This window comes from Hypanus sabinus, chromosome 3 (assembly GCF_030144855.1).
Source record: "Hypanus sabinus isolate sHypSab1 chromosome 3, sHypSab1.hap1, whole genome shotgun sequence".
Taxonomy (NCBI): domain Eukaryota; kingdom Metazoa; phylum Chordata; class Chondrichthyes; order Myliobatiformes; family Dasyatidae; genus Hypanus; species Hypanus sabinus.
Window position 1 is genome coordinate 189,277,177 of NC_082708.1, and position 26,900 is coordinate 189,304,076.

General features: G+C 45.9%; 2 long non-coding RNA genes across 2 annotated transcripts in view; one reads left to right on the forward strand and one right to left on the reverse strand.

Annotated features, from left to right (window-relative positions):
* Positions 1 to 1,706: 1,706 nt before the first annotated feature.
* Positions 1,707 to 22,195, forward strand: LOC132391981 (uncharacterized). Its single transcript, XR_009511403.1, has 3 exons — positions 1,707 to 13,030; positions 19,383 to 19,565; positions 19,932 to 22,195. It is a non-coding gene; the product is annotated as an uncharacterized LOC132391981 (long non-coding RNA).
* The window catches only part of LOC132391982 (uncharacterized), a 13,425-nt gene continuing 7,009 nt past the window's right edge, over positions 20,485 to 26,900 (reverse strand). The window contains exon 3 of the long non-coding RNA XR_009511404.1: positions 20,485 to 20,603. This is a non-coding gene — a long non-coding RNA (uncharacterized LOC132391982). The remainder of the gene's footprint in view (positions 20,604 to 26,900) is intronic.

Consider the following 26,900-nt stretch of genomic DNA (forward strand, 5'->3'; position numbering starts at 1 on the left):
GATGAGCAGTTTTTGAGATACTCAAACCATCCCATCTGGCACCATTTCTTCCCTGTTCTAATGGTTGATCTGAACAACAACTGAACCCCTTTACCGTGTCTGCAAGCTTTTATGCGTCGAGTTGCTGCCACGATTGGCTGATCAGATATTTGCTTTAACGAGCAGGAGTACAGTACACAATACTCCGAGTGCAGACCAACACTCAGTGGCCACTTTATTAGGTACACCATGGAGAATTTATTGCAGATGCACTTGGCAGTAGAAAGTCTCACTGGCCTTCCTGTGTTGGTTTGTAGTTTACTACTTTTACAGTTTGTTACCTTTTGCACACTGGTTGAACACCCAAGTTGTCTGGTCTTTCAATGATTCTATTATGGTTATTATTGAGTATATCTGCAAGAGAATGTATCTCAGGGTTTTATATGGTGACATATATGTACTTTAATAATAAATTAACTTTGAACTTTGAGCAGGACGCCCGACCTTCTATACCCATGCCCTGACTGATGGAGGCCAGCATACCATCGGTGGACAGAAGCCATCTCCTGCAGATCTGCTGTGGGGTGGTTGGGACACACCAACCCCTCAACTGGAATGGTGTTTCATGGACAACCAGCGACATCCTACCTGTTTCTGCTCATGGTTTCATGGTCTTTCACCACCACGTGGATCTCAGAACCTGAATCCAATGGAGATACAAGAAACCCGTCAAGTTATAGAATGAAGAACAGTACAGGCCCTTTGGCCCAACTCTACTTCCCCATCTCTCCCTGTTGCTCTCTCTTCCCCACATTCCCACTTCACTCTCCCCATCACACACTCTCCCTCCCTCTCTCACCCTCTGTTTTCCCTCCCTCCTACTCTAGCTACCCTACATTCCCTCCCACACCCTCTCTCCCTCACACACTCTCTCTCTCTGCCCCTCACACACACTCTCTCCCTTCATACTCTCTCTCTCCCCTAACACACTCTCCCCCCTCACACACTCTTGTCTCCCTTTCTCTCCCCCTCTCTTCCTCTCTCTCCCAATCTCCTCTGCTAATCTCTCTCATTCTCCCTCTCTCTCTCACCCTCACTCTCCCTTTACCTCTCCCCTCTCTCTTCTTTATCCTTATCACAGCTTTCCCCTCTCCCTTTCTCCCTTTCCATGACCCTTTCCCTGTGCATCCATTCCCCTCACTCCCTTTGTCTCTCCCTTCTCTCTCTGCCTCTCTCCCCACATCGTATCTCCTCTCCGCTCTCTCTCCTCCAACTCTGTCTGTCCCTCTCTCCCTTAACCTTCTGCCTTTTCTCTTCTCTCCACCCTCCCCTTCTATCCTTCCCTGTCACTGCCTCTCTCTCTCTCTCTCTCTCTCTCTCTCTCCCCACTCCCTCTCTCCTCCTCTCTCTCTCTCTCTCTCTCTCTCTTTCCCAGTCTAAAAGGAGGAAGAGATTTTCCTTCACCTGTAGTTCAGTCACCTGCCCAGCAGCCTCTCCCAACTCTTAATGAAATGCAGAAGGCACGAGCAATGATTGCTAATTGACCATCCACAGAAAGTCAATTAAAATCTACCCTGCTGGGTATTAACAAATACCTGGAAAAGGAGGAGGGGCCGTGCAGGGTGCTGAGGGAGGGTGGGCACGGGATGGGTGGGGGGAAAAGGGAGAGAGGGGTAATGGGCAGATGGAGAAGGGAGAGGGAGGAGGGGGAAGAGAGGGGGGTGGGGAGGGGAAATGGAAAGATGGGGAACAGAGAGAGGGAGAGGGGGAAAGCAGAGAGTGTGGAGAGGAGAAATGGACAGACAGGAGTGGGAAAGGGATGGGGCAAGGTAGAGTGATTGAGAGAGAAAAAGCAGAGATGGAGAGAGGGAAATATAGAAGTCAGAGAGAGACAGGAAGAGAAGAAAAAGAGAAAGAGGGAGTGATGCACCTTCAAAAGCTCTCGGAGACGGGAGGCGAACGATAGGCTTTTATTAGCAGCAAAATGGAGCACAGCATCTCGGAGACTGAGGGGGGAGCAGTGCCCCCAATCGCCTTTATCCAGGGGTCTTTGGGAGGAGCCACAGGAGCAGTCAGCAGAGGGGCGAGTCCAAGCAGATATACATAGTTTACCACAGGGAGAAAAGGCAGAGAGAGAGAAGAGATAGAGAGAAAGTGGGAGATGGAAAAGAGAGAGAAAGAGAGGGAGACAAGGGGAAGAAGAGAGAGGGAAAGGGAGAAAGAGGGAGCAGAGACAGAGAGAGAGAAGTAGAGAGTGAGAGGGAGAGGGAGGGAGGGAGATGGAGAGACACTGTACACAGTCTGACAGATTGGGACTGGGAAGGGGGTTGTGATAACCCCCAGTGGGTGTACAATACTTGCTCCACTAACACACCCCACCCACCCCCAGCTGGGGATTCGGTTAGGTCTGATGGACGTTCCTGTCTACACTGCACTTTAGGAGCCGCCTCCTGAAGGCACCATCCCCCATGGCAGCTCAGCGCTTTGTGTGATGCTATTACAGCTCAGACTTCAGAGTTCAGTTCCGGCGTCCGCTGTCAGAAAGGTTCTTCCTGTGACCACATGGGTTTCCTCTGGGTTCTCCCATTGCCTCCCACAGCCTAAAGATGTCCCGGTTGGCGATTGTGAATTGTCCTGTGATTAGGCTGGGTGGTGCGGCTCGTTGGACCAGAAGGACCTGTTCTGCGCTGAATAAGCATTGAATTAATAAAATAAAGACACCCATACAATCTCTGGGGATGTTTGTTGATTGGTATTGTCTGCATGAGGCCATATCATTGGACAGAAGCGTGAATTTGCACACCACCCTGTTCAGGAGCGGCTACTTCCCTTCGACCGTCAGTGGCAACGCACACGGAATGCTGGGACAGGCACCGTTCATGGAGGGGAACAAACAGTCGATGGCTCGGGCTGAGTCCCTTCTTCAGGTCTAGACAGGAAGGGGAAGAAGCCAGAAGCCCTGCTCACTATCGCGGTATCTTCGTGCAAGTGCGGTCAATTTTGACATTTAAGAGAAATTAGGTTAGGTTCATGGATGGGAGGGGTACGGTGTGGATGCAGGTCGGTGAGACTACGTAGAATGACACACACAAAACGCTGGAGGAAACCAGCAGGCCAGGCAGCTTCTATGGAAGGAAGTACAGTTGACGTTTCGGGCTGAGACCCTTCGGCAGGACTGTGCAGGCCTGAAAACGTCGACTGTGCTCTTTTCCTAGATGCTGCCTGGCCTGCTGAGTTCCTCCAGCTTTTTGTGGAGCAAATTTTCCAGCATTTGCAGATATTCTCTTGTTTGTGATTGGACTATGTAGATTAATGGTTTGGCACGGACTAGATAGGCAGAAGGGCCTGTGTCAGTGCTGTAGTGTTCTATTACTCTGTGACACTTACTATTGGTCAGTTACTTCACTAATTCTGAGATATGACAGGCTTTTAATGTGGAGATTCTATTGGCTATTAATACCTGTATGACCGTAGTGTGATTGATTATGCAAATAAGGAATTTGAACGCACAAAATGTTAGCAATTGGCCAATATCTGTAACCAACTATTCTGTATAAAAATGGCATTTCTCTGTTCAGAGTCCAGAACAGTGTGGTTCTCCTTGTGCACAAGTAAAACAGAGTGTGGTTGAAGAACGAGTGTGAGTTGTCAGAGGCAAGTTAATCGGTGATGACAATCCCACTGACCAGTCCAATCAGAGAAGACCGCAGTATTAATAACTTACTGAATACTGAAAGCCTCGAAAGAGTGGACGTGTACAGGACGATTTCCATTGTGTAAGACCGAAGGACACTGCCTCACTAGAGGAACAGAGATGAGGGATTTCTTCAGCCAGGGAGTGGTGAATCTGTGGAATTCATTGCCACAGATGGCTGTGGAGGCCAAGTCATTGAGTATATTTAAAGCAGAGGTTGATAGATTCTTGATTAGTCAGGGCAACAAAGGTTACAGGGAGAAGGCAGATGGATAGGGTTGAGAGGGATAATATGTCAGCCATGATTGAATAGCAGAGCAGACTTGATGGGCCGAATGGACTAATTCTGTTCCTACAGAATGACTTCTTATTATCTAATATTAATTCCACTAAGCTGTGTCCATGAACACCTTTGCTCAACAGGGAGCCTGGCTGCGGCCACTTGCTGCTCGGTTGAAGTTAAGTTAGTTAATGAGTTACTCAGTTTGGTTGCACTAGTAAAGCACCTAGTTAAACATTACATCAGATCAGAGCCCACAGCTCAATCCAGCCATTCCACCAACCGCAGAGTTTAAGAATTATTGATTGAGATGACCTAGTCCATCAGTCATCCCTCTCTCTCCAACCCACCATCTCTTCCTCTCTCCCTCTCTTCTTCTCTGTCCCTACCTCCCTCTCCCATTCCCTCTCTCCTTCTCTCCATTCCACTCTGTCCTTCCTTGCTTCCACCTCTCGCCCCTCTCCCTCCATCGCACCTTCCCTTCCTCCATAGACTCCCTCCATCTCCCTCTTCACTCCATTACCCCTGTGTTTATGTAAGAATCCCTTCAATGTCCCTAACATATCTATCTCTACCACCACTTCTGGCAGCACATTCCAACACCCACAACTCTGTGTGTAGAAAGTCTCCCCCCATATGTTCCTCCAATCACATTAAAATGCTGTCCTGTACACTGCCCGACAGACAGAGATGGAGGCCATTCACTGCTGCCCTAATGTCAGCCGTCAACAGGCAGGGAGTTTAATTTCAATGTGATTGGCCTTGCCCCACTTGCAGACAGGTACATCCTGAAAGCTGCTGCTTTAAGATCAGATCAGATCAGATTCAGAATGTACCTCAAAACTCTTCCTGACACCGTATTCCATCTCCCATTTCTTTGCCCATTCTCCTGATCTGTAGCCTATGCCCTCAAAACTACCTGCCCGTCATATCATCTGCAAACTTTGCAACAAAGCCATCATTTCCATCATCCAAATCATTGACATATAACGTAAAAAGAATCGGTCCCAGCACAGACCCCTGTGGAACACCACTAGTCACCGGCAACCAGCCAGAAAAGGCCCCCTTTATTCCCACTCTTTGCCTCCTGCCAATTAGCCACTGTTTTGACCATGCTGGAACCTTCCCTGTAATACCAAGGGCTCGTAGCTCTGTTTAGCAGCCTCGTGTATTTCACCTTGTCAAAGGCCTTCTGAAAATCCAAGTGCATAACATCAACCGATTCTCTTTTGCCTATCCTACTTGTTACTTCCACAAAGAATTCCAACAGATTTGTCAGGCAAGATTTTCCCTTGAGGAAACCATGCTGGCTACGGCCTATTTTATGATGTGTCTCCAAGTACCCTGAGACCTCATCCTTAATAATCGACTCCACACCTTCCCAACCACTGAGGTCAGACTAACTGGTCTACAGTTTCCTCTCTTCTGCCTCTCTCCCTTCTGGAAGAGGGGAGTGACATTTGCAGTTTTCCAGTCTTCCGGAACCATTCCAGTATCTAGTGGTTCTTGGAAGATCATTACTAATGCCCCATGGTCTCTTCAGACAGCTTATTCAGAACCCTGGGCGGGACACCATCTGGTCCAGCTGACTTATCTACCTTCCCTTACAGTTCCCCAAGAACCTTCTCTAGTTATAGCAACTTCACACACACTTCCTGCCCCTGTGATGAAATGGTGGAACAGACTTGATGGACTGAATGGCCTAAATCTGCCCCTATATCTTATGGTCTGATGATACATGTGGCAATAAACTCTGAATCTGGATCCGAACTCCCTCAGCATTATAACCGTATTTATTGATTTATTTAGAGTTACAGTCTAACAGACCCTTCCAGCCCAACCAGCTGCACCTACTAAACCCCAGTCTAATCACAAGGCAACTTACAATCACCAATTAACCAACTAACCAGTAGGTCTTTGGAACGTGAGAGGGACCTGGTACACCCAGAGGAAACCCACACAGAACGGGGAGACACATACAGACTTACAGACAGTGCCAGAACTCAACTCCGACGTCCCGAGCTGTTACGGTGTCACGCTACCACGGTCTCCTATGATTTATTTTACATCTCTGTGCTACCGGCCCACACATCTGTTCCACTACCTCCTGTCAACTGTGAGAACCTCTGTAGAACATGCCTGTCTCAGAGGGTGCTGAACATCTGGAGTTGTCTGCCAGATTACTATGGAGAGATAGTGAAATACTTGGAAGATTTGAGAGTTGACGGAACTGGCATAGAAGAGGCCAGCGTTGATCATCAATGATCGCATTCCATGATGGGACAGACGGCAGGCCGAGTGGCATCCTGTACCTGTCTTCTTGCCTCCTCCCTGCGTTAGAAGGGCGATATGCAAAACCAGCTGATTACTAGTGTGGCAGGTCACCAATTTATGGTCCAATATCGTCCTCTGCTGGCGTTGGCAGCTACTGCAGCTGTTAAAGGCTCTGCCTTTTTAATGAGGGAATTAGCGGATCGAGCGGTGTCCAAGGGAGGAAACGATGGCTCCCGGCGCAGGTTTTCAACCTGAAACATCAGCATCCTCAGCCCCCTAACCTACTTTCTGTACACTGATGCCAGTTTCTGCTCTAACTCTGCAAACTTGCAGATATCACCGTCGTGGGTCAAATCTCAAGAACAATGAACAATACAGGGAGGAGAAAGAGAGTTCAGTGACATGGTTTCATGACAACAGCCAATGTCAGCAAATGAGTTGGTCATTGACTTCAGGAAGGGGGCTGGTGCACATGTTCTTGTCTACATCAATGGTGTTGGGGTTGAGAGCTTCAAGTTCGTAGGAGTGTCCATCATCGACATCCTGCCCTGGTCCAACCATGTTGATGTCACATCCAAGAAAGCCTCTACTTCCTCGGGAAGCTAAAAAAAAACATTGGCAAGTGCCTGGTGACCATCACTGATATTTCTGGACGCACCTCAGAAACCTTTCTGTCTGGATCCATCACAGCCCGGGATGGCAGCGACCGCAGAGAGCTGCGGGCACAGAAACCAGCCTCTGCACTACGAACCCTTGTTCATTTTAGTAAGGCACTTTATCCCGCACTCCGTTATTGATTTTTTTTTTGTATTACCTCGGCGCACTGATGTGATGACCTGATCTGTATGCAAAACAAAGTTTTCCACTGTCCCTTGGTACACACACCACCAGGCTCCAGGCAGCTTTACCCCGCTGTAATAAGCCTTCTGAACAGACCTCTTGTGTACTAAAGGTAGGCTCCTGGCAAGCTACTGAGTTATGATCTTACAGCTTACTGCTTGCCTGCAATCCACTTTCTCTGTAACTGTTACACTTTATTCTGCTTTCTGTTATTGTTTCACCTGGTTCGACCTCACCGCACCGTGTAATGACCTGATCTGTACGAACGGTGTGCAAGACAAGCTTCTCTCTGTATCTCGGTACATGTGACAATAATAAACCGATTCCAATTCCAAACCTGCCGATGTGTAAAGTGTGGAGGGCAGGATACAGGGTTACTGGCAGGAGTATCGGCAGGGTGGAGGAACAAAGGGTTTTCGGGGTCCAAGCTGCTGCGCGAGTTGATAGGGTGATTAAGAAGGTGTTGGCCTTCGTAATTCAGGGACTGAGTTCAAGGGAAATGAGGTGATGTTGCAACTCTATAAAACCTGGTTAGACCACACTTGGTGTATTGTGTTCAGTTCGAGTCACCTCATTATAGAAAGGATGTGAAAACTTTTGAAGGGGCGCAGAGGAGATTTACCAGGATTAGAGAGCATGGTGCGACCGCAGTTCTGCGCTGTGGACGTTTCAGTGCAAGAAACATCATAAGGAAGGTGGATGATAATGCTGAAGACGAGTAGCTGATTCACAGAGGCAATGTGTAGTTAGGAGAGACTATTGACAGGGAAGAACTGTAGTAAGCAGAGTGAGTTGCAATGTAAAAGGCAGACAAAATCGAAAAGGGTGTAAGGTTGACGGGACGGCGGCGGAGTAGGATTGTAGGTGTTATATTTGAATGCGCGCAGTATACAGAATAAGGTCGATGAACTGGCAGCACAGTTGCAGACTGGCATGTATGATGTTGGAGGCATCACTGAAACATGGCTGAAAGATTACAGCTGGGTGCTTAATGTCAAAGACTACACATCCTATTGAAAGGACTGGCGGAAAGGCAGATTGAGTGGCGTTGCTCTGTTTGCAAAAAAATGAAGTCAAATCATGAGAAAGAGGTGACATAAGGTCAGAAAGTGTTGAATCATTGTGGATGGAGCTAAGGAACTGCAAGGGTAAAAAGACCCTGGTGGGAATTCTATACAGACCCCCAAACAGGGGTGAGGATGTGGTCTACAAATTAAAACGGGAGATAGAAACTGCATGCCAAAAGGGCAATGTTACAATAGTCACAGGGGACTTCAATATACAGGTATATGCAGGTAGATTGGGAAAATCAGGTTGGTGCTGGATTCCAAGAGAGGGAATTTCCAGAGTCCCTACGAGATGGGTATTTAGAGCAGTTCATGGATGAGCCCACTAGGGGATCAGCTGTTCTGGATTGGGTGCTGTGCAATGAACCGGAATTGATTAGTGAGCTTAAAACAAAAGAACCCTTAGGGATCATCATTTGAGGAGAAGCTAAAGTCGGATATATCAGTATTACAGTGGAGTGTAGGGAATTACAGAGGCATAAGAGAGGAGTTGGCTAGAATTGATTGGAAATGAACACCGGCAGGGATGATGGCAGAGCAGCAATGGCTGAAATTTCTGGAAACAATTCAGAAGACACAGGATATAGATAATCCCAAAGAGGAAGTATTCTAAAGGAAAGATGACGCAAACATGGCTAACAAGAGACGTCAAAGCCAACATAAAAGCCAAAGAGAGGGCATATAAGTGAGCAAAAATTAGCGGGAAGTTAGAGGATTGGGAAGCTTTCAAATACCAACAGTAGGCAATTAAAGAAGTCATTACGAAGGTAAAGATAGAATATGAAAGTAAACTAAAGAGGATACCAAAAGCTTCTTCAGATGCATAAACTGTAAAAGAAAGGCAAGAGTGGATATCAGCCCACTAAGAAATGATGCTGGAGAAGTCGTAGTGGGGGGACAACAAACTGAAGAAGTATTTTGCATCAGTCTTCACTGTGGAAGACACTAGCAGTATGGTGGAAGTTCCAGGTGTCGGGGGGATGAAGTGTGTGAAGTTGCCGTAACTAGAGAGAAGGTTCTTGGGAAACTGAAAGGTCTGAAGGTGGATAAGTCACCTGGACCAGATGGTGTACACCCCAGGGTTGTGAATGATGTGGCTGAAGAGATTAAGGAGGCATTAGTAATGATCTTTCAAGAATCACTAGATTCTGGAATGGTTCCAGAAGACTGGAAAATTGCAAATGTCACTCCATCCTTAAAGATGGGAGAGAGGCAGAAGAAAGGAAACCAGTCATATAACCATATATAACAATCACAGCACGGAAACAGGCCATCTCGGCCCTCCTAGTCCGTGCCGAACCCTTAATCTCACCTAGTCCCACCTACCCGCACTCAGCCCATAACCCTCCACTCCTTTCCTGTCCATATACCTATCCAATTTCACCTTAAATGACACAACTGAACTGGCCTCTACTACTTCTACAGGAAGCTCATTCCACACAGCTATCACTCTCTGAGTAAAGAAATACCCCCTCGTGTTTCCCTTAAACTTCTGCCCCCTAACTCTCAAATCATGTCCTCTAGTTTGAATCTCCCCTACTCTCAATGGAAACAGCCTGTTCATGTCAACTCTATCTATCCCTCTCAAAATTTTAAATACCTCGATCAAATCCCCCCTCAACCTTCTACGCTCCAATGAATAGAGACCTAACTTGTTCAACCTTTCTCTGTAACTTAATTGCTGAAACCCAGGTAACATCCTAGTAAATCGTCTCTGCACTCTCTCTAATTTATTGATATCTTTCCTATAATTCGGTGACCAGAACTGCACACAATATTCCAAATTTGGCCTTACCAATGCCTTGTACAACTTTAGCATTACATCCCAACTTCTGTACTCAATGCTTTGATTTATAAAGGCCAATGTTCCAAAAGCCCTCTTCACCACCCTATCTACATGAGACTCCACTTTCAGGGAACTATGCACAGTTATTCCTAGATCTCTCTGTTCCTCTGCATTCCTCAATGCCCTACCATTTACCATGTATGTTCTATTTGGATTATTCCTGCCAAAATGTAGAACCTCACACTTCTCACCATTAAACTCCATCTGTCAACGTTCAGCCCATTCTTCTAACTGGCATAAATCTCCCTGCAAGCTTTGAAAATCCACCTCATTATCCACAACACCTCCTACCTTAGTATCATCGGCATACTTACTAATCCAATTTACCAACCCATCATCCAGTTAGTCTGACCTCAGTGGTTGGAAAGGTGTTGGAGTCCATAATTAAGGATGAGGTCTCAGGGTACTTGGAGACACAAGATAAAATAGGCTGTAGTCGGCATGGTTTCCTCAAGGGAAATTTTTGCCTGACAAATTCATTGGAATTCTTTGAAGAAATAACAAGCAGGAGAGATAAAGGAGAACTGTTTGATTGTGTGTACTTGAATTTTCAGAAGGCCTTTGACAAGGTGCCACACATGAAGCTGCTGAACAAGCTACAGGACCGTGGTATAACAGGAAAGATTCTAGCATGGACAAAGAAGTGGGTGATTGGTAGAAGACAAAGAGTGGGAATAAAGGGAGCCTTTCTGGCTGGCTGCCGGTGACTAGTGGTGTTCCACAGGGGTCTGTGTTATATGTCAATGATTTGGATGCTGGAATTGTTGGCTTTGTTGCAGATGATATCAGGACAGGTGGAGGGGTAGATAGTTTTGAGGAAGTAGAGAGGCTACAGAAGGATTTAGACAGATTAAGAGAATAGGCAAAGAAACAGTGCCGGGAAGTGTATGGTCATACACTTTGGTAGAAGAAATGAAAGGGTTGACCATTTCCTAAATGGAGAGAAAATACAAAAAAACTGAGTTGCAAAGGGATTTGAGAGTCCTTTTGCAGGATTCCCTAAAGGTTAATTTGCAAATTGAGTCTGTGGTGAGGAAGGCAAATGCATTCATTTCAAGAGGACTAGAATGTTGAGACTTTATAAAGCACTGGTGACGCCTCACTTGGAGGATTGTGAGCAGTTTTGGCTACTTTACCTTGGAAAGGATGTTCTGAAACTGGAGAGGGTTCAAAGGAGGTTCGCAGAAATGATTCCAGGATTGACCGGCTTGATGTCTCTGGGCCTGTATTCACTGGAATTCAGAAGAATGAGGGGTGACCTCATTGAAACCTCTCAAATGGTGAAAAACCTTGATAGAGAGGACGTGGAGAGGATGTTTCCTGTGGCGGGAGAGTCTCAGAGGGCACAGCCTCAGAAAAGAGGGATGTCCTTTTAGAATGGAGATGAGGGGGAATTTCTTTAGCTAGAGAGTGGTGAATCTGTGGAATTCATTGCCACAGGCAGCTGTGGAGGCCAAGTTTTTATGTATATTTAAGGCAAAGATTGATAGATTCTTGATTGGTCAGGGCTTGAAGAGATGCGGGGAGAAGGCATGAGACTGGGGCTGAGAGGAAATATGGATCAGGCATGATGAAATGGTGGAGAAGACTTGATGGGCCAAATGCGTTCTGTTCAGTGTTTTCTGTTCTGTGTTCTATGTTCTGTGTTTTCTGTTCTGTGTTCTATGATCTGTGTTCCACGTTCCGTGTTTTATGTTTCGTGCTCCATGTTCCCTGTTCCATGTTCCCTGTTCCACGTTCCGTGTTTTATGTTCAATGCTGCAGGGACACTACTTGGGTATCTCTCCTACATGCACTGGTTCGAGTGGACTGCCGTCTCTCTGTCAACGATCTGCTCCCCAGGGTCCCCCGGAGGAGGAAGACCCAACCCACCCCTGTGCCCAGCCCGCCAGCAACGCCCATCCCCCTTCCACTCTCTGGGACATCCCATCCTCTGCTTGTTACGGGCGCACAGGGCCCCTGGAGGCCCGAATGGTCAGGAGCCACAGTTGGGTGCAGGAAAGAGCAGGCCGATTGTTCCCTGGGGAAATGGGAAAATGAACCGGCACAAAGGGGTGACCTCCATGGCTTCAGCTGCAGCAGGAAAATACTCACTGCGGGAGCTGTGGGAGAACTAGGGGAGACTTGAGAGAGGTATATAACACTATGAGGGTAAATCAGAGTTTTTCCACTGAGAGTAAAACAAGAGGTCATGGGTCAAGGGTGAAAGTGAAACGTTTAAGGGCAGCCTGAGGGGGAACTTCTTCACTCAGAGGGCGGTGAGAGTGTGGAACGAGCTGCCAGCAGAAGTGGAAGATACAGGTTTGATTTCACCATTTAAGAGAAGTTTGGATGGGTACACGGGTGGGAGGGGTGCAGACCGATGAGAATGGGCAGAATGGCCTGTTTCTGTGCTCTGGTCCTCTGCGACTCTGTGGAACAGAACAGTACAGCACAGTTCAGGCCCTTCAGCTCTCAAAGTTGTGCCAACACTTTGACCTACTCGAAGATGAATCTAACCCTTCCCTCCCACATACCCTCCGCTTTTATATCATCCCTGTGTCTATCGAACAATCACTGAAAAGCCCCTAACGTATCTGCTTCTAACACCACCCCCGCCGGACTGTTCCATACGCCCACCACTCTCTGTAAAAACCCTACTTCAGACATGTCCCCAAGATTTTCCTCCAATCACATTCAAATGATGCCCCCCTCCGATTAGCCATCGACGCCCTGGGAAATATCTCTGGCTGTCCACTCGATCTGCGCATCTTACCCTCTCTGTCGGGTCAGAAAGTGCCTGAATGTGGCAGCGGTCAATCACAAAGAGCCGGTTTACGACAGTGTGGACCACACACCGCGTCTCCGCCTCTTCCTCACCAGCTCCACCACCAGAGATCCACATCTTCACTTCCTTTCTCCTGGCCCTTTATTCCGTTTGTATTCATTTTGTCTTTAAAATAACATCAGGTACAATCGTGTTGACACTGGTCTGTTGTCCTCACTGGCTTATGAGGAAAGGTGGAGCGAAGTCGGGCTTTTCTCTTTGGAGTGACAGAGTATGAGAGGAGGTATAAATGTGACTGATTTCATATTGCCTGCTTTACTCTGCAATGCCACTGCTGTTTGGGGGGGGTTTATAAAACGCCCACCAGGATATTCAGCCATTTGCTGCTTCTTTCGCAATTCAGAAAAATTCTGCTCCTTACTCAGAATATCGTCGCCCCCATGTCTCTCCCATACTGTCTGATCAGGGCACCTGCCACTTTCTTCCCGTTTACCTGACTCTTTTTAAAAGTTCAGTGTCTTAGTTCCCAATGGTTAAACACAGATTCGTTTGAATGTCCAAGCGTTCTGTGAAATGACCAACACAGTCCGAGGATGTGCAAGTTCCGACATACCATACCCACACGTTACTAACACTAGCCCTCACCTCTTTGGAGAGTGGGAGGAAGCCAGGTGACCTGGAGGAGAGCCACGACATCACGGAGAGAACGTACAAGCTCTTTACAACAGTAGTAGGAATTGGACCCCGATCACAGGCGCTGTGATAGTGTTACTCAAACCGTACATTACCCTGATCACTGGCGCTGTGACAGAGTTACTCTAACCGTTACATTACCCTGATCACTGGCGCTGTGACAGAGTTACTCTAACCGTTACATTACCCTGATCACTGGTGCTGTGATAGTGTTGCTCTAACCGTTACATTACCCTGATCACTGGCGCTGTGACAGTGTTACTCTAACCGTTACATTACCCTGATCACAGGTGCTGTGATAGTGTTACTCTAACCGTTACATTACCCTGATCACTGGCGCTGTGACAGAGTTACTCTAACCGTTACATTACCCTGATCACTGGTGCTGTGATAGTGTTGCCCTAACCGTTACATTACCCTGATCACTGGTGCTGTGATAGTGTTGCTCTAACCGTTACATTACCCTGATCACTGGTGCTGTGATAGTGTTGCCCTAACCGTTACATTACCCTGATCACTGGTGCTGTGATAGTGTTGCTCTAACCGTTACATTACCCTGATCACTGGCGCTGTGACAGTGTTACTCTAACCGTTACATTACCCTGATCACTGGCGCTGTGACAGTGTTACTCTAACCGTTACATTACCCTGATCACTGGTGCTGTGATAGTGTTGCTCTAACCGTTACATTACCCTGATCACTGGTGCTGTGATAGTGTTGCCCTAACCGTTACATTACCCTGATCACTGGTGCTGTGATAGTGTTGCCCTAACCGTTACATTACCCTGATCACTGGTGCTGTGATAGTGTTGCCCTAACCGTTACATTACCCTGATCACTGGTGCTGTGATAGTGTTGCTCTAACCGTTACATTACCCTGATCACTGGTGCTGTGATAGTGTTGCCCTAACCGTTACATTACCCTGATCACTGGTGCTGTGATAGTGTTGCCCTAACCGTTACATTACCCTGATCACTGGTGCTGTGATAGTGTTGCCCTAACCGTTACATTACCCTGATCACTGGTGCTGTGATAGTGTTGCCCTAACCGTTACATTACCCTGATCACTGGTGCTGTGATAGTGTTGCTCTAACCGTTACATTACCCTGATAACTGGCGCTGTGATAGTCCCAGTCCATCGCAGGTAAATCCTTCCCAACCATTGAGCACTGAAGACCATTAGGCATAGGAACAGAATTAGGCCATTCAGCCCATCGGGCCTGCTCCACCATTTCATCATGCCTGATCATGGATCCCTCTCAACCCCACACACCTGCCTTCTCACCATATCCTTTGATGCCCTGACCAATCAGGAAACTATCAGGTTTATTATCACCAGCATGTATGGTGAAATTTGTTAACTGAGAAGCAGCACTTCAATGCAATACAGAATTTAGAAAAAAGAAAAATAAAATAATAAGAATAACAAATAAATAAGTAGATCAATTGCAGTATACGTATATTGAATAGATTAAAAATCGTGCAGAAAGCAGAAACAATATATACTAAACAAGTGAGGTAGTGTCCAAGGATTCAATGTCCATTTAGGAATCAGATGACAGAGGGGAAGAAGCTGTTCCTGAATCGCTAAATGTGTGCCTTCAGGCTCCTGTACCTCCTTCCCGATGGTAACATAGCAACATGGAAAACCTATGGCACAATACAGGCCGCTCAGCCCACAAAGCTGTGCCGAACACATCCCTACCTTAGAAATTACTAGGTTTACCTATAGCCTTCTATTTTACTAAGCTCCATGTACCTATCTGAAAGTCTCTTAAGAGACCCTACCTGATCCACCTCCACCACCGTTGCTGGCAGCCCATTCCACACACTGCTCTTGTGGCAACTATTTCAGCCCTGGGAAAAAGCCACTGACTATCCACAGGATCAATGCCTCTCATCATCTTTTACACCTCTATCAGGTCACCTCTCATCCTCCGTCACTCCAAGGAGTTCACTCAACCTATTCTCATAAGGCATGTTCCCCAATCCAGACAACATCCTTGTAAATCTCCTCTGCACCCTTTCTATGGCTTCCACATCCTTCCTGTAGTGAGGCAACCAGAACTGAGCACAGTACTCCAAGTGGGGTCTGACCAGGGTCCTATATAGCTGCAACATTACCTCTTGGCTCCTAAACTCAATTCCAGGATTCATGAAGGCCAATGCACTTTCTTAACCACAGAGTCAACCTGTGCAGCTGCTTTGAGCGTCCTATGGACTCGGACCCCAAGATCCCCCTGATCCTCCACACTGCCTGGAGTTTTACCATTAATACTATATTCTGCCATATTTGACCAAAATGAACCACCTCACACTTATCTGGGTTGAACTCCATCTGCCACTTCTCAGCCCAGCTTTGCATCCTATCAATGTCCCATTTTAACCTCTGACAGCCCTCCACACTATTCACAACACCCTCAACCTTTGTGTCATCAGCAAACTTACTAACCCATCCTTCCATTTCCTCATCCAGGTCATTTATAAAAATCACAAAGAGTAAGGGTCCCAGAACAGATCCCTGAGGCAACCACTGGTGACTGACCTCCATGCAGAATATGACCTGTCTACAACCACTCTTTGCCTTCTGTAGGCAAGCCAGTTCTGGATCCACAAAGCAATGTCCTCTTGGATCCCATGCCTCCTTACTTTCTCAGTAAGCCTTGCATGGGGTACCTTATCAAATGCCTTGCTGAAATCCATATACACTACATCTACTGCTCTTCCCTCATCAATGTGTTTAGTCACATCCTCAAAAAAATTCAATCAGGCTCATAAGGCACAACCTGTCTTTCACAAAGCCATACTGACTATTCCTAATCATATTATATCTCTCCACATGTTCATAAATCCTGCCTCTCAGGATCTTCTCCATCAACTTACCAACTTACCATCCCCATTGATGATGCAAAGATCATTGCCAAGGGCTCAGCAATCTCCTCGCTCGCCTCCCACAGTAGCCTGGGGTACATCTCATCCGGTCCCGGCGACTTATCCAACTTGATGCTTTCCAAAAGCTCCAGCACGTCCTCTTTCTTAATATCTACATGCTCAAGCTTTTCAGTCTGCTGCAAGTCATCACTACAATCACTAAGATCCTTTTCCATAGTGAATACTGAAGTAAAGTATTCATTAAGTACCTCTGCTATCTCCTCCGGTTCCATACACACTTTCCCACTGTCACACTTGATAGGTCCTATTCTTTCACGTCTTATCCTCTTGCTCTTCACATACTTGTAGAATGTCTTGGGGTTTTCCTTAATCCTGCCCGCCAAGGCTTCTCATGGCCCCTTCTGGCTCTCCTAATTTCCTTTTTAAACTCCTTCCTGTTATCCTTATAATCTTCTAGATCTCTAACATTACCTAGCTCTCTGAACCTTTTGTAAGCATTTCTTTAATTCTTGACTAGATTTATTGCAGCCTTTGTACACCACAATTCCTGTACCCTACCATAACTTCCCTGTCTCACTGGAACGTACCTATACAGAACTCCACACAAATATCCCCTGAACATTTGCCGCATTTCTTCCGTACTTTTCCCTGAGAACATCTGTTTCCAATTTAAGCCTCTAATTTCCTGCCTGATAGCCTCATAATTCCCCTTACTCCAATTAAATGCTTTTCTAACTTGTCTGTTCCTATCTCTCTCCAATGCTGTTATAAAGGAGATAGAACTATGATCACTATCTCCAAATTGCTCTCCCACTGAGAGACCTGACACCAGACCAGGTTCATTTCCCAATACCAAATCAAGTACAGCCTCTCCTCTTGTAGGCTTAAATACATACTGTGTCAAGAAACCTTCCTGAACACACCTAACAAACTCCACTCCATCTAAACCCCTTTCTGTGGGGAGGTGCCAATCGATATTTGGGAAATTAAAATCTCCCATCATGACAACTCTGTTATTATTACACCTTTCCAGGATCTGTTTCCCTATCTGCTCCTTGATATCCCTGTTGCTATTAGGCAGCCTATAAAAAGCACCCAGTAAAGTTATTGACCCCCTCCAGTTCCTAACCTCCACCCACAGAGACTCCGTAGACAATCTCTCCATGACGTCCACCTTTTCTGCAGACATGACACTATCTCTGATCAACAGTGCCACACCCCCACCTCTTTTGCCTCCCTCCCTGTCCTTTCTGAAACATCTAACAGTGAGAAAAGGGCATGCCCTGGGTGCTGGAGGTCCTTAATAATGGACACTGCCTTTCTGAGACACTACTCCCTAAAGATGTCCTGGGTACTTTGTAGACTAGTATCCAAGATGGAGCTGCCTAGATTTACAACCTTCTGCAGCTTCTTTCAGTCCTGAGCAGTAGACACCCCTCCCCATAGCCCCCATACCCCATGCAGCCTGTCAGAATGCTCTCCACGGTACATCTACAGACGTTTCTGAGTGTATTTGTTGACATGCTAGATCTCTTCAAACTCCTAATGAAGTATAGTCGCTGTCTTGCCTTCTTTATAACTACATCGATATGTTGGGACCGAGTTAGGTCCTCAGAGATCTTGACACCCAGGAACTTGAAGCTGCTCACTCTCTCCACTTCTGACCCCTCTATGATGTGTCCCTTCGTCTTACCCTTCCTGAAGTCCACAATCAGCTCTTTCATCTTCCTGATGTTGAGCGCTGGGTTGATGCTGTGGCACCACTCCACTGGAGCAATCAGCTTCTGCTTTAAATGTACCCATGGACCTGACCTCCACCACTGTCTGTGACAGAGCATTCCACAGATTCACTACTCTCTGGCTAAAAAAAATCCTCCTTACCTCTGTTCTAAAGGGTCACCCCTTAATTTGGAGACAGTTCTGGATAGCCCCACCATAGGAAAGATCCTCTCCACATCCCCCCTATCTAGTCCTTTCAATATGCAGTAGGTTTCAATGAGATCCCCATGCATTTTTCTAAATTCCAGTGAATACAGGCCCAAAGTTGCCAAAAACTCCTCATATGTTGACCACTTCCTTCCCAGAATCAGCCTTGTGAACCCCCTCTGGGCTCTCCTCAACGACAGCACAACCTTTCTGAGATATGGAGCCCAAAACTATTGACAATACTCTAAATGCAGCCTGACTAACGTCTTATAAAGTCTCAGCATTATCTCCTTGCTTTTATGTTCTATCCCCCTTGAAATAAATGCCAACATTGCATTTGCCTTCTTTACCACAGACTGAACCTGTAAATTAACCTTCTGAGGATCTTGCACGAGGACTCCTAAGTCCCTCTGCACCCCTGATGTTTGAACCTTCTCCCCATTTGGATAATAGTCTGCACTGTTGTTCATTTTACCAAAATATATTATGATACATTTCCCAACACTGTATTCCATCTGCCACTTTTTTGCCCATTCTTCCAGTTTGTCTAAGTCCTGCTGCAATCACATTGCTCCCTCAACACTACCTACCCCTCCACCTATCTTCATATCATCCACAAACTCTGCCACAGAGCCATCAATTCCATTACCCAAATCATTGACAAATTATGTGAAAAGCAGCCAGCCCAATACCAACCCCTGAGGAACACCACTGGTCACTATCAGCCAACCAGAAAGGGCTCCCTTTATTCCCATTCACTGCCTCCTGCCTGTCAGCCATTCCTCTATCCATGCCAGTATCTTTCCTGTAACACCATAGGGTTTTATCTTGTTAAGCAGCCTCATGTGTGGTACCCATCTTGTCAAATGCCTTCAGAAAATCCAAGTAAGTGACATCCACTGCCTCTCCTTTGTACGCCCTGCTTGTTCCTTCCTCAAAGAACTCTAACAGATTTGTCAGGCAAGATTTCCCTCTACAGAAATCACGTCGACCTTATTTTATCATTAATCTCCAAGTACCCGAAATCTCATCCCTAATAATAGACTCCAACACCTTCCCAACCATTGAGGTTAGGCTAACTGGCCTATAATTTCCTCTCTTTTGCCTTCTTCCCTTCTCAAGAGTGAAGTCACATCTGCATGAAACACTGTAGCAGGAAAGCAGCATCCATCATCAAGGACTCCCACCACCCAGGACATGCACTCTTCTTGCTTTTCTGGTTGCCATCAAAAAGAAGATGCAGGAGCCTCAGGGCCCACACCACCAACAGTCACTACCCTTCAACCGTCAGGTTCCTGAACCAAGGTGGGTAACTTCACTCAGCTCAACTCTCAACGTATGGACTAATTTCCAAGGACTCTGCAGCTCATGTTCTTGGCCTTATTATTTGTTTTCTTCTTGTATTTTACACAGTTTGTCTGGTTTTGCACATCGGTTGCTTCTCCATCTTTGTCAGAATTAGGTTTATTATCAGCAGCTCGTGTCGTGAAATCTGTTAACTTGGCAGCCGCAGTTCAATGAAGTTCATAATATAGAAAAAAAGTAAAAATAAATAAATTAGTGAATCAATTACTGTATATGTATATTGAATAGATTAAAAATCACGTCAAAAACAGAAATAATATATATTTAAAAAGTGAGGCCCTGTTCACTTGTTCAATGTCCATTTAGGACTCTGATGGCAGAGGGGAAGAAGCTGCTCCTGAATCGCTGAGTGTGTGCCTTCAGGCTTCTGTACCTCCTACCTAATGGTACCAATGAGAAAAGGGCACGCCCTGGGTGCTGGAGATCCTTAATAACGGACGCTGCCTTTCTGAGACACCGCTCCTTGAAGATTGCCTGGGTACTTTGTAGGCTAGTGCCCAAGATGGAGCTGACTAAATTTAGAACCCTCTGCAGCTTCTTCTGGTCCTGTGCAGTAGCCCCTCTATACCAGACAGTGATGCAGCCTGTCAGAACGCTCTCCACGGTACATATATAGATGTTTATGAATTTTTTTGTTAACCTCTTCAAACTCCTAATGAAGTATAGTCGCTGTCTTGCCTTCTTTATAGCTGCATCAATATGCTGAGACCGGGTTAGGTTCTCAGAGATCTTGACAGCCAGGAACTTGAAGCAGCTCACTCTCTCCACTTCTGATCCCTCTGTGAGGATTGGTGTGTGTTCCTTCATCTTACCCTTCCAGAAGTCCACAATCAGCTCTTTCATCTTCCTGACGTTGAGTGCCAGGTTGTTGCTGCAGCACCATCTGAGATTCTACCAGCCATGGTTGGATGTAGCTTGTGTGGTTTGTGTGTGGTTTTCATTGATTCGATTGTGTTTCTTTGGATTTACTCTGAATGCCTGCAAGAAAATGAATCTCAGGGTTGCATATTGTGATATTTAAGTGTTTTGGTAATAAATTTACTTTGAACTTTGAACTCAATATCATTGTGTACAAGTGCAATATAATGCCCCAATTCCTGAACCCCTCCGACACTCCGGACGTGCCGAGCCCTATCGACCTGTGACTGCAAGACCTCGGGAGAGACCGGAAGGTACTGAGAAGCCAGATTTGGCTTTTGGGGTGTCCTGTAGAATTCATCGGACATCTGGATTGGGAACATTCATACTGCCGATGATTCGTAAATGGGCAGAGAGCTCAGAGATAACACCACTTGTAAACACAAAGCAGGGGAGTGAGAAATCTCACACTCAGCAAGACAGCACAATCTGAAGGACAGGAAGCTAGTGTTCACTGTGTGAGAGAGAGAGAGAGAGAGAGAGAGAGAGAGAGAGAGACAGAGACAGAGAGACAGACAGAGAGAGAGAGAGAGAGAAGAGAGAGAGAAGAGAGAGAGAGAGAGAGAGAGAGAGAGAGTATGACATTTGTTTCTGAGGTTCCTCCCAATGCTCCTCTACCCCGACCCCCTTCACCTTATCGTCCCGTTCCTCTTGTTCACCCCATCTCTCAAAGTGTAACACTGCTCTCAGCCACACGTTCCTGGTCCGTGACCCCGGGGACATTGCCTCTGTATTTGATATTCTTTATTGTAATTTATAGTAATTTTTCGGGTACTGTACTGCAAAACAACAAATTTCGTGATATACATCGGTCAATGCTAATATACCGCATCAGGACTCTGGTTGGCTTTTATTTGGAGATACAGCACAGAACAGACCCTTCTGTCCATCGAGCTGTACTGACCAGTAGCCCCTAATTTAACCATATCCTAATCACAGGATAATTTACAATGACCGATTCAAATACTAACCGATGTGTCTTGGGACTGTAGGAGGAAACACACACACATTCCCCAGGGACTCCTTACAGAGGACATTGGGGTTGTACTCTGAACTCTGACACTGACTGTAATGTGTCACGCTAACCACTACGTTACTACAGCGCCCGCTATAACTACTGAACCACTTCATCAGGAGAAGGGCTTGAATTCATCACTATTCCATCATCGGTTCAGTAATGCATAAACACTTGGGCTGTGAGGAGGGGTCACACCTAACTTCTGTGTCTGACCCACTATGAGAGGAACTCTGAATTGCCTTGCTCAGCCCAACTGCTATTGGAAACGGCCGCTGAATTCTCCCACTCCGGGGAAATCCACCATCTGTATTTTCAAAGGAAAAGTTTGAGCATCATTGAAAATCCTTCAAAAAGATTCTTCTCTGTCCCTGCACCATTACAACATTAAGGGCATGGTTGTTCTTTGAAGCAAGATTCATTGCAATAATGCCTGGCACAAGTTTACAAAAATTGTAAATATACGCTGGTAGTTCGAAATTCAAGATCTGAGATAGTTTAATGTCAATTCCAGACAAGTGTAGAAGGGAACGAAATCATTGTTACTCCAGATCCGATGCAGCACAAAACACACAATAGTAAAAATCCACAATAAAAATAAATATATGATCATTTTAAGCTCTATAATCTCTAATTTATTAGCTTTTTAATTAATGTATTACGCTTTATTTTTTAAAATTGTTGAACGGTGTTGTACTTTGTTGCATGTTGTTCCCTGGCCAACACACCACAGCAAAATCCTAATCCATTTATACGTACGTGGCAAGGCAAATACAGTTAATCCTTGACCCTTGGTCCTTGAGGTTCATATCTATATTCTATTTATTTATTGATTTAGCAACCTAGCAGAGGGTAGACCCTCCCAGCTCCTCGGGCCATACAGCCCCAGCAACGTCTGACAAAGCCAATTAACCCTAGCCCAGTCACGGGACAATTTACAATGACCTGTACATCTTTGGACTGTGCGAGGAAACTGGAGCACCTAGGGAAAAGCCATGCATTCCACGGGGTGGATGTACAGAGACTCCTTCCTACTCGGAACACCCGAGCCGTAATTAGTCACATTAGTCACTACTACCATGGCGCTCTGCCAATAACCCCTTCAAAATCACCCTCTTAAAACTTCCAAGATGGCGTTGGACTCTCGCAAGCTGTTCCCAGCAGACACCGGCATGCTGGTGTCCAGTTAGCACGGCGTTTCACGATGCCGGTGATCACCGAGCGGGTTTCAGTCCCACCGCGCTGTCTGTAAGGAGTTAATACATTCTACCCGTGACCGCCTGGGATTTCTCCGGGTGCTCCGGGTTCCTCCCACATTCCACAGGTGTATGGGTTAGGATTAGTGAGTCGTGGGAGTGCGATGTTGATGCCAGTGACACTTGCGAGCACGTCCATCTCACCCTCGCACTGTGTCGGTCATTGATGCAGGTGACGCCGTTCACTGTATGAACACAGGAGGTTGTGCAGATGCTGGAAATCCAGAGCAGCTCACGCAAAATGCTGGAGAAGCTCAGCAGGCCAAGCAGCGTCCATGTAGAGGAATAGTCATCAGAGTCCTGATGAAGGGTTATGGGTCAAAACATCCTCTCCATAGATGCTGCCTGGCCTGTTGAGTTCCTCCAGCATTTTGTGTGTGCTAATCACAACGATTGTTTGACTCTTTGGAATCTCCCTTCTAATACAGTCAGAATGTGTGGGTTTCCTCCGGGTGCTCTGGTTTCCTCCCACATTCCACAGATGTGCGGGTTAGGGTTAGTGAGTTGTGGGCTGTATGCTATGTCAGCTCTGGAAGCGTCGCAATGCTTGAGGGCTGCCCAGCACAACCCTTGCTGATTTGATTTGATACAAGTGACGCATTTCACAATATATTTCAATGAACATGTAAGACTTAAATGTAATTTTTAAAACATTTACTTTGATGTTGGCATCTGGCCAAGTGGGATAGTGATCTGAAGGTTGCTAGTTTGAGCCTGAGCTGAGGCAGCGTGTTGTGTCCTTGAGCAAAGCACTTAACCACACATTGCTCTGCAACGACACCAGTGCCAGGCTGTATTGGCCCTTGCCCTTCCCTTGGACAACATCGGTGGCATGGAGAGGGGAGACTTGCAGCTTGGGCAACTGCCGGTCTCCCTGGAAACCTTCCAAAGCGCAAATCCATGGTCTATCGAGACTAACGGATGCCTCATATAATTATGTTCAGTGTGATCTGTCTGGCTGATATGCAGGTACAGATGCCTGATAATAAATAATATTATTAACAACAATAATAGACAATAATAAATCGATAACTAGACCACAAGATATAGGAGCAGAATTAGGCTATTTGGCCCAGTGCCATGAAACACTCTTCATACACAAGCCATTCAATCTCGGGATCATTTTCATGAACTTTCTTTGAACCTTCTCAAGTTTCAGCACATCCTTTCCAAGATAAAGTGCCCAAACTGCTCACAATATTCCACCATTGCTTTATAAAGTCTCAACATTACATCCTTGTTTTTATATTCTAATCCTCTCAAAATGAATGCTCACGTTGCATTTGCCTTCCTCACCACAGACTCAATCTGCAAATTAACCTTCAGGGAATCCTGCACAAGGTCTCGCAAGTCCCCTTGCATCTCAGTTTTTTGTGTTTTCTCTCCAGTTAGAAAATAGTCAATTCTTTCATTTCTTTTACCAAAATGCATGACCATACACTTCCCGTCACTACAATTCATCTGCCATTTCTTAGCCCAGTCTCCTAATGTGTCTAAGTCCTGCTGTAGCCCTACTTCCTCAAACTACCTGCTCCTCCACTTATCTTAATACCTTCTAATAACTTTGCAACAAAGCCATCAATTCCATCATCCAAATCATTGACATATAACATAAAAAGGATCGGTCCCAACACAGACCCCTGTGGAACACCACTATTCACCAGCAGCCAATCAGAAAAGGCTCTTTTTATTCTCACTCTTTGCCACCTGCCCATCAGCCACTGCTTTATCCATGCTAGAATCTTTCCTGTAATACCATGGGCTCATAGCTTGTTAAGCAGTCTCCTGTGTGGCACCTTGTCTAAGGCCTTCCTAAAATCCAAGTACACAGCATCAACTGATTCTCCTTTGTCTATCCTGCTTGTCACTCTTCAAATCCTTCCAACAGATCTGTCAGGCAAGATTTTTCCTTGAGGAAACCATGCTGGCTATAGCCTATTTTATTGTGTGCCTCCAAGTATCCTGAATAATCCTTAATAATCAGCCTTAATAATCAACTCCAACATCTTTCCAACCATTAAGGTCAGACCAACTGGCCTATAATTTCCTTTTTTTCTGCCTCTCTCCTGTCTTGAAGAGTGGAGTGACGTTTCTAATTTCCCAGTCCTCCAGAACCATTCTAGAATCTAGTGATTCTTGAAAGATCATCACTAATGCTTCCACAATCTCTTCGGCCAGCTCTTTCAGAACCCTGGGAGGTACATCATCGGGCCCACCAAAAGTCTAAATCCACCTTCAGACATTTCGGTTTCCCAAGAACCTTCTATTTAGTATAGTAACTTTCCACACACTTCACGACCACTGACACATGGAACTTGCACCATACTGCTCGTGTCTTCCACAGTGAAGACTGATGTAAGATATTCATTCAGTTTATCTGACATCTCCTTGTCCCCATTACTACCTCTCCAGCATCGTTTTCCAGCTGTCTGATATCAAAGTTCAAAGTAAAACTTCTTAACAGAGTACATAGATGTCACCACATACAACCCTGAGATTCTTTTCTGCGAGCATACACAACAAATCTCTATAGAACAGTAACTGTAAACAGGATCAATGAAAAACAACCTGTGCAAATACAGATATAAATAAATATCAATAAATAACAAAAGCATGAAATATCAAGACAGCTTCATTTTTTACCAACACAACTGGGCAACCATCTGCAAATCCCATGTGTGGAGCACCCTCCCTTGCTGGAAGAGTGCAGTTCCAACAACACGCAAGAAGCTTGCCAATATCCAGGTTTGATTGACACGCCATGCATCACCGTACGTTTCCCCTCCTTCTACCACCAACTGCACAGTACACCCAACAGTTCAGACCCTTCAAATGCAGTGGTCTGCATCAATAGTGTTGAGGTTGAGAGCTTCATGTGAACATCACCAATAACCTGTCTTGGTCCCACCACATGGCCAAGGAAGCTCACCAGCTCCTTTACTTTCTCAGGAAGCGAGCAAAATTCAGCATGTCCCCATCAACTCTAACCAAATCTTAACAACGGAACGTAGAAAAACTCCTGTCTGAGTTCATCACGGTTTGATGCAGCACCTGCTCTGCAAGAGTTGTGGACTCACAGAAACCAGCCCTGTGTCTACACTTCTCGCTGCCTCAGTGGCATACCGAAGAGAGAATCCATTTCTGTCACGTGCTGAGCTGTGTCCATGACTCTCTGCAGTTTCATGTGGTCTCGGGCAGGGTGGTTACCGTACCGAGCCTAGAGCATAGGACATGCATCCATTCAGCACAGCCCAGGCTCTTCAGCCCACAATGTTGTGCGGACCCTTTAACCTGTTCTAAGATCAATCTAACCCTTTCTTCCCACATAACCCTCCATTTTGCTATCACCTATCTAAGAGTCTTTTAAATGTCCCCAATGTATCTGCCTCTACCACCACCCCTGGCAGGCCATTCCACACACCCACCATTCTCTGTGTAAGAACTCTACATCTGACATCCCTCTAAACTTCCCTCCAATCACCTTAAGATCATTATCACTCATATTAGCCAAGTCTGCCCTGGGAAAAAGTCTCTGGCTGTCCACTCAATCTGTGCCTTGTATCATCTTGTACACCTCTGTCAAGCCACCTCTCTTCCTCCTTCTCTCCAAAGAGGAAAGTCCTAGCTCACTCAACCTTCCAATAGATACAATCTGAATTTTCACCTGAGACACGTGTTAACGTTCCTGAAGATTGTCAACCCATTCATAAAGTACGTATTAACGTTATTTATCACATGTATATCAAAACATCAAAACCTACAGTGAAATACACAAACTGCTGGAGGAACTCAGCTGGTCAGGCCTAGCATCTATGGGGGGAATAAGCAGATACTGTGACCCTGCGGCAGAAGTGAGAAAGGAAGGGGGAAAGAAGCCAGACCCTAATCACCACCTTGGTGCAGCAACAGTTACAAAGTCCTGGATGAACTGAGCAGGTAAGGCAGCATCTGTGGAAATTAATAAACTGTTGACATTTTGGGCCAAGACCCTGATGAAATCCCGATGAAGGGTCTTGGCTCGAACTATTGACTATTTATCCACTTCCATAAATGCTGCCTGACCTACTGTGTTCCTCCAGCATTTTG